Source organism: Natator depressus, chromosome 16 (assembly GCF_965152275.1).
Source record: "Natator depressus isolate rNatDep1 chromosome 16, rNatDep2.hap1, whole genome shotgun sequence".
NCBI lineage: Eukaryota > Metazoa > Chordata > Testudines > Cheloniidae > Natator > Natator depressus.
The window spans coordinates 15,518,725-15,527,284 of NC_134249.1; positions in this window are offsets into that span (position 1 = coordinate 15,518,725).

The window sequence follows — 8,560 nt, forward strand, 5'->3', positions numbered from 1 at the left end:
AACCCTGCTTCTGTCCCTTCCCCAGAATGCTGTGGGCTGATTCAAAAGCCTGGACAGGAAGAATCTCAAATCTCTATTAAATTCCTTAGGTTTTTAGAGATGATTATGATGACTATTATTAGGTCTGTGTTTGTCCAGCATCTAGCACAATGGAGCTCTAGTCCAGAGGTGGGCCTCCTAGACACTACTCCAATAAATAACTATATCCATTATTTGTCATGTGATTGTACAGTGCGGGTACATTGGGGCCTTTAGGCTCTAAGATATAACAAAAAGTGTCCTTGCCCCAAAGAGCTGCTTCTGACATTCCAATTCTTTTAACTTCTGTGGTTGTTGGGCTCAATGGAGGAATTACTGAATGGAATTCTCTGACCAGGATTATACAGGAGATCAGCCTCGATAATTATAATGGTCCCTTCCAGCCTTAAAATCTAGGAATCCCTGTTCAGTTCTAGAGAGCTTTTTCCATCTAAGCACCAGAATGGATCCAACACCAACTGAAGATTCCTTCACATACTGCAGTGACTAGCCCCTGTGGGCAGATGAAGTTCCCAGCAGAATGTAGCATTGCCAACTCCTGAGATTTCCTGCCTCCCCCAAAGTGTCACTATATTTGGTGACACTCTTAAAGCCCCAGTTCCTGGAGACATGTGACTATGTAAGAATCTCAGTTTTCGTTTTTGAAAAAGCAAGCTTCTTGCCCTCCCGGTTGCAGAGAGAAGCTGAAAAACAAGAGCTGCGTGCGGCCGAAAGGCCCAGAAACCAGGCTGTAAAGAAAAAGAACCATGCCTTTTTTTTTTAATTTCATGATTTTTAAGCCATGTTTTGGGGGGCCTGATGCATGCATTTTTTAAATGCTTGGGGATGTCAACGCTGGAAGCCAAGTAGCTCAGGGCTTTGCAGCAGCCACTGCAGCCCTGTCCCATCTATTTAAGGGGCTGGCCCCCTCCTTACCCTTTCTCCGCCATATCTGTTCTAACCAAGCTGGGGAGTGTAGGTGCCACATGGCACAGTAGTAGTAGCGGGGTCCTGTCTGTTATTGCTGGAGCACATCAGACATCAGGACCCGTCGGCTGGGTCATTAGGGCACAGTAGCCGGGCTAGGCTGCCTTCTGGGTGCAGCATGGGGGTGCAGTATCCCTTTAAGGGTTAAAAAGCTGCTGCTCTGCTCTCTCCTTGGCTCAGCCATCCACTACCTTGATTTATTTCCTCGACGTATGTTTTCTATAGTGGCTTTTGGACTCCTGCAAAGAAAACCCCAACCAAACAAAAAACCCCCCTAAAACCTTATGATCTGGTCCTGGAAGAGTTAACGTGCTGGTGTTCCTATTTTTAAAATCTATTCCGCACTGCTCCCCCACGCCCCCGGTAAATCCTTCCCTTCCCCCACATCCCCTGCAGCCACTGTGGGGAGCCTGCCCAATCCTGCAAGCACGCATGCACAGGCCTTCACTCGCGTACGTGACTTGAACAGGATTCTTGCGTGAGTGACATTCTGTATGCTGGCGTGACCAGGGACCGGGGGTGTTCCTGTCCCGAATGCCCCTCCCAACTGGCTGAGCCACCGCGGGGCTTTCACCTCGCTTTCGTTCACTGTGCAAAGAGCTGCAGGAAGAAGTCCCTGCCTTAGTTTCCCTGTGGTGCTTGGCCATAATGTGACTGAGTGAGTCGGACCCTGAGCCGAAGGAAGGGGGGGAAGAACCCTCCCCACTGTGTTAACCATTGTTTCATGAAAGTGGCAATTCTTCTGTTGTGTGTGTTGAATAGGGAGGAAGCTGTAATACCCTATGTCCCGGCCGTTTTAGTGCTCGCAGAGTGGGAAATCAATAGACCAAAGGCCCTAAGTGCAGCTTCAGGCGCATCGTTTTAGCCAGGATCGAACAGCGGGATGGGTAAGGGACTGAAGAAATGGGGGTGGAAGAACTCCCTTGATATTGGGTTGGGGATGCTGGAGGACATGAAATTACTTCACTTCCCTCTCCTTCTCTCGGGCCAGCTGTGCAGCTCGCTGTCGTCTGGACACAGCTGGGAGGGAGGAGTTGAGTACCCACAAGAACCCTCATGTTTTGAATCCTGCTTTATTTTGTGAAGTGTTAATACTGCCGGGGACGTCCTCCATGAACACATTCAGGTGATGATTATTTAGTGGTGGCGTGGTGGTGCCTGGTGCCTCTGCTGGGATTGGGGCCACCTTGTGCTGGGCACCAGGCACACACAGGCTAGGCAATCTAATGTACAGATCTGATGCACCCCGTTATGCCAGGCTTTGTCTGACTGCAGTAACCCAGGCCAGCTGCCTTCCTGCAAGAGGGCCGGGTCAGTGGGCTACCTGCTAATACAGAGCACTATGGAGGCCATGACACAGAGCACTCTGTAATGGAGATTGTCAGGGCTGTAAACTGGGAGCTGATGGGAAGCTGCCCATAATACGATGCAGGGCAATGGTAATGTCCAGAGAGTCCTGCCTTTGCTATGGAATGGAGCTGGCACACCACCAGGGCCATGACACCAGCCTAACCAGTCCTGAGCGGGATGAGGGCCCCAGGTTGCCAATTCTCCTCTCACATCCTGGGCCACGGCAGCCGGATTTCTCTCCCCTGTCACCATAGTGCCTTCTCCCAATTCTTGTTTCTGAGGGGCACCAAGCCTTCGCCAGCCATAAATTGCACCCTGTCCATAGTTCAGAACGGCACCAGGGAAGAGGGCAGATGACCAATGGCTTTGACAATATGGCAGGGCAGGAATATTAGCTCTCTGGCATCCTCAGACTAGCTGGCCCAGCAAAGCTCTGTCTGGAGGCCTCTCGCCTGTCTCCTCGCTGATCGTGCTCCTCTCACTTGGCTACAGGAAAGTGTGAGGTGACAGCTTAGGGAAGAGGCTGATTGACTTGTGTCTTGCCAGGGTTCAGGACTGGTGAGGCAAGAAGGCAGAAATTAACCTTGATTCAGGTCCTGCCCTCACCCTCCGCCCATATTTCTACCCTGGCTGGTGATGTTAGGTCTGGAAATGTGGGGGCCTGACTCAGCAAACGGGAAGTCAGTGCTAATCTTTCCATTGACCTCAACACGCACCGCATTGCGCCCTGAGTAAGTAACGTTCCTCCAGCCCTGTTTCTTTCCCCAAGAGGCCCCCAGCCTTTGCTAAATCCTTCCCAGCTAGTCTGGCACCATCTGGTCCCAGAGGAGGCCACTGCCTTTTGGGATGCCTCCAACCAGTTGGAAGATGCGACCAAAGCAGCCGACTGGGTTCCAGTGGAGAAAGCAACAGGCGCAAGTGTCCCCAGGTAATATCAGCAAAGGTGGGAGGGTGCTGGGGGTCAGGCGAAGGGGTTAAGCGTGGTCAGGAGGCCTGGCTTCGGGGTTTTCGCCCACTCTGTGAGCCAACCTGAGACTGACTGCGTGGGTAGAAACTAGCTGGAAGCTGTACCAGCAACTCTGCCTTCCACTTTTCAGTCTTTCTCGCTATTTACCAGTGATTTTTGTCCTTGGCCGACTTAACGACTGAAAGAGATTGTATTTTACCACATATAGGCAGCTCTCAAAGGGAGAGTGGCACACATTCTGCTGGGAACAATGCACGAGTTTGCTACTTCTGTTATATTTTATTGGCGCTCAGGTCCCATCTGGTAGCCACAGTTTGCTCCAATGTCTCCTGCCATTATGCTACCACTTGCCTGTCTGAAATATTCTCTTTCTTTTTCTCCCTCCTCTTCTAGCTTTTTTTTCTTTCTTCATTTTCCCAAAAGCCGAGCAGAACTTGCTCAATAGCGTGATGTCAGATGTGTTCAAAACAGACCAATAAAGCCTAATGCATTTCCCCTCTTTGTCTGTCAAGCTCTCTAGTGCCTGGCATTTTCCTCTCAGAAAGCCACTTAACACACATCAGCAACAATCCTACACAAAACAGCCACTTGTTGGCTAATTGTGCCGTGTACCTATCCACTCTTGCGCTCTCTTTCTTGGGCTGATTTTGGGAGGCCCGATCCTGCGTGGAGCTGGCAGGTTCTAAGAGCCCTCAGCTCCGAGCAGGAGGAAATGGGAGCTGAGGGTGCTCAGCAGCTTGCAGAATGGGACCCTTCATCTCAGCCCATGTAGATGCTGATATGGAAGGATGTGCTGTGGCGATGTAGGTTCTAATCCCAGCTAAGCCACTGACTCACCCTGTGACCTGGCATTTAGCGTCATGGCCTGAGCTTTTGCTTCTTTGTACCCTGGAAAGGTATGTTTGTTTGTAGAATCTTCTCTGCTTGCTTTTTATCCGGGACCGGCCCACCCTCTTTTCTAGGAAGACTCTGTGGACAACAGGAGACCTGGGAGGATTGTGACATCACAAGCGCCCAGCCAGTGGAGCCTAATGAATTCTGAGGGGTGGGGATTTTTATCCAGATTGCTTCCATAACGTTTGTGGCTTTTTTACTAAAACACCTGATGGACAGTTGGGAGACAAGATCTCTCTGTGTCAAGGCCCCCGTACCTCTGCAGAGATGACTGAAATCCGGGTTCCATGGACATCAGTGGAAGCTTTGCCATTGACATCACTGGATCCAGGACATCACCCCAGGTCTCCAGCAAAACAACAAGATCCAAGACTTGATATTGCTAAGAACACTTTCCTGTGTTTAAAAGGGCACTGTGATGGGGCCTACGCAGTGGCCAGGGAAGGATTAATGGGCTGCTGTGGGCTCAGTCGTCCCTGCCCCTGACACCTGTGGTAGGTGACAGGCTTGGAGGGAAGTGTGACAAGGGGAGAGCACAGCTCAGTTGGGAGCAGACCAGGAAGGTGAGCTCATCTCCAGCTCTGGCTCGGAGACAGAGGCCTGGCTAAGACATTGTTACCTACCAGCGCCTTGCTCAAGGAAGGCGGGTCTGACCCAAGGTCCTACCTGGGATGTCCCTGGGAGATGGCTGCCTGTCAAGTCCTGAGCCCAGGAGTGACCAGGTCAGAAGCACAGATCTCTGCGGGTGAACTTTAACCCCAGACTGTTACACCTCTCTGATGCCATCGTGCCGGGAGGGGGAGACCAGCCCCTGGGTGGAAAGCGCCTCAAGGTCACGAAAGGAATGCTGGCCTCTCCTGGTCCATTGCAGCCATCTGCCCTTCACTTCTGAAGGTAGCACATGGCCTCTGGGTCCTCCTGGACTCGTCGCTGCTCCACAGCTCCCCACCGGCAGCATCAGCTAGAAATGCTGCTGTCTATCTTCAGCTTGCTAGGGGGCCGACTCCTTTCTCATCAGCGAGGTGATCAATGCATTCACAATCCCCAGGTTAGACTTTCATAGCCCGCTCTACCTGGGGATGGAGGTGAAAGCCATCTGGAAGCTCCAGCTGAACCATTATGCAGAAGCCCACCCAAGAGGCAATAAGGACAAACAGGAGCATGTCCCACTGGTACCCTGCAGTCTACACGGTCTCCCCATCTGATAACACATAGGTCAAGGTCCTGGTGCTCAAAGGCCATCTGTCTCTCCAAGATCTGCCTCTGTATCCACAATCAACAGAGACAGTAATGTTCTGGGAGCTAGTGGCATGCCCTGGACTGTGGAACTCCTTGCCACTGGAGGTCAGGGTGAGACCAAGGTGCTTTATCCATAGATGGATCATATAGATTCACCCAAGGCTCTCTTTAATAACCGTGAGAACCTTCCCCAAGAAAGAGTCAGAGAGACGAACCCCACAAATTCAGCAAAAGGATGGCTTGTCTCGTCCTCTCAGGTGGTTGTTTTTTAATCTGTGTGTACGACGATACCATGGTGATAGGCACATTGCATAGCCTAGGTATAATGAGATGGTGTAGGGGTGCTGGTTGGTTCAGGTGGTAGGTGGAAAGGAAATATTTCCTCTCTTGTTGCTGTAAATCAAGAGGAAGTCACCACTGTAAAACGGGTGTGTGGGAGAAGAGAGTCAGGCCCAGCCTTGTGTCACAGGTGTGGATGCCGTGCAGGTGAGAGACAGATGTTAGCAGCTGTTCGGTTGTTTGGTGGCCTGTGTTTGAAGTGAGTTGGTCGGTGTCAGACCTGTTCTTAATGGACAACTGTCCAAACTACAGAACCCGCCCCCCGCATCCCTGCTGGGTCCCTTGGGCAGACTCAGTGGAGAGGCCAAAGGCTGAAGCAGCTGGGTCCTCTCTCGCCTGGAGAGGTGGCCCTTCCGAACGTCACAGTCAGGGTTGAGGCATGTTGGCTGGGGGAAGGTCCGTGCTGTTACTGCTGCTCACGCTCTACCTGTTCTGTGGCTAAGGAGAGGATTTCAGCTTCCAGGGCTGTTAATCCGGCAGCAAATCTCACTGCTGGGTTCATTGTAAGACGAAAAACGTGCTTATGGGGTGCACTGATTACTTTATTCCCAGGAGAGAATTTTGTCCCCTCATTGGGATTCACTGTAGTTGAGGGAGTCTCTCCAGACCATGCCAAAAACCCTCAGCTGAGAGCTCTGGCTGTCTTCCAAACACAAACGGTGCCACTAGGGGGCGAGAGACTGGAATTGCATGCGGTCAAGGCCGTCCAGGTCTTTGTGGAAGAAACAAACCAGTGTGGACTCTTTCAAAAGGAGAAACGCTAACAGCCCAGCCCGACTTGTTAATGTCATAGCGAAATGCACCACGGATCTGCAAAGACAAATAAAAACTAAAGCTGGTGGGGCCAATGTGAAAGCCGCTGAGCTAAGCTGCCAGGCACTGCAGCACTCAAACCTCAGCCAGCTGGCTACCGCTCAGCAGATGGGAATGCAGCCCAGAAATCCCCCACGAGGGAGCATCTCCGCTGGTGGAATACACACCTGGCTTGTAGCTCACATGCCCTGGGAAGGTGTTTTAACGTCACATAAATGCGGCGAGGAGAGGGTTTAAACCCCCACACCACTTCCCGTTTGTGGTATTCTCTTAAGAAAATCAGGTGGCAGTTTGGTTTTGTAATTCTGCCACGTGTCAGCTGCTGTAGCCTAAATTGGAGCCCTCTTACATTCAGCAGCATGTAGCCTGCTCACGCCTCTTTCCCCCCCCCCCATGAGTGTGGTGAGCGGAGGAAAATCAGGTCCTAATCCCACTTCTGACAGTGACTCACCAGGGAATCATGGGCAAGTCACTTCGGGACAAATTCGCTAGCAATGTTCGATGTCTCCTTCACTGGGTGCCCAACAGAAGACACCTAAGGCCCGATTTTCACCCAACGTGCTGAGCTCGTCTGAAAATCAAGCTGCTTCGTTGGATGCCTAAATGGGAGCTGAGCTCTTCTGCAAAACTTGGCCTTAGAGCTTGATGATCATCGGTGCTGAACACCTGCGGCTCCTCCTGACTGCATGTGGGCTCGGGCGTGATCAGCACCAGTGAAGATCAGCCTCAGCCTGGACACCCGAAACCTGGGGTGTGTTTAAAAATGTTGGCCATAGTCTCTCAGTGCCGTGGTTTCCGTCCGTGGGGGGTCTTGTGAGGCTTTCTTCAATAATAGAGGTGAAGTGCTTTGAGATCACGGAGGGCGCTTGGGACAGGGCAGCGTGTCAGAGACTTCTTCATTTCAGACACGGAGTATAAAAGACGCGGGCAGTATTTCTGAAGGCATTCATCTTAAAGGGTGTCAACCCCCTTTAATGGCTTCGGACAATTTTTCTTAGCTTTGATTGTCAGAAAACAACCCCCTGCCATGCACTAATAGTATTAGGAGTGGGGCCAGTGAGCCACCCGTGGGTGGGGAATGGAGAAACGGAGCTGAGGGTGGGAGGAACAGGGGGGACATGGGGCAGAGATGGAGGGAGGGGACGTTGTGGCGATGGAGTGGTGGGGCAGTGAGGTACAAGTGGGGAGGAAACAATGGGGGGAGTGGAGGGAGAGGGCATGAGAAGGAAGCACCCAGAGAGGGGGTGGGCGGGAGCTGGGCTGTGAAATGGAGGGAGAGGACACTGGAAGGAAACATAACAGGAGTGGGGAGGATGAGGGGAGAACGGAGTGGGAGTGGAGAAGGGGGCATGGGGCTTTGCTTTCTAGGTTGCCTGACACCTTGATGCCAGCCACAGCCGGCTTGGTGACAACTCCACAACGACACCCTCTCTGCACTCCAGCCGCACTCCAGCACAGCATCTGCAGAGTCTGCTACAGAGCCCAGCTCGGTCGGGCCAGGTCCACGTTTACGGCGGGTAAAATCTCCACTCTGGTGATGGTCTGGCAAAGCAGCTACGTTCATCCCCTTCATGGGCCTCCTCCCCCCACGCAACTGGCTGAGGTTGAGGGAGCTGGTCGCCGCCCCGCTCAGAGAGGAAGAGGTTAAGTACAGCCAGCACCAGCAGAAATGAAAGGATTACAGGTTTGTTGCGGGACGGTCCCATCTGTCACACACACAAAGACGCACCCCCATATCTCTGGCCTCGACTGTCAGTGAAGAGCCCACTACATTAGAACTCCATTAGGAGAGAGACTAGCCACAGCAGCAGCAAATGGCAGCTGTCAGGGCACTATCAGCTATCTTCTAATTCCTTATACGCGCTTCTCAACAGCATTTAAATAGCAGTTCTACTGACTGGGCCAATTTTGCATCCTCCTGCTGCTGCTCTCCTGTCTTTAAAGATACAGCGC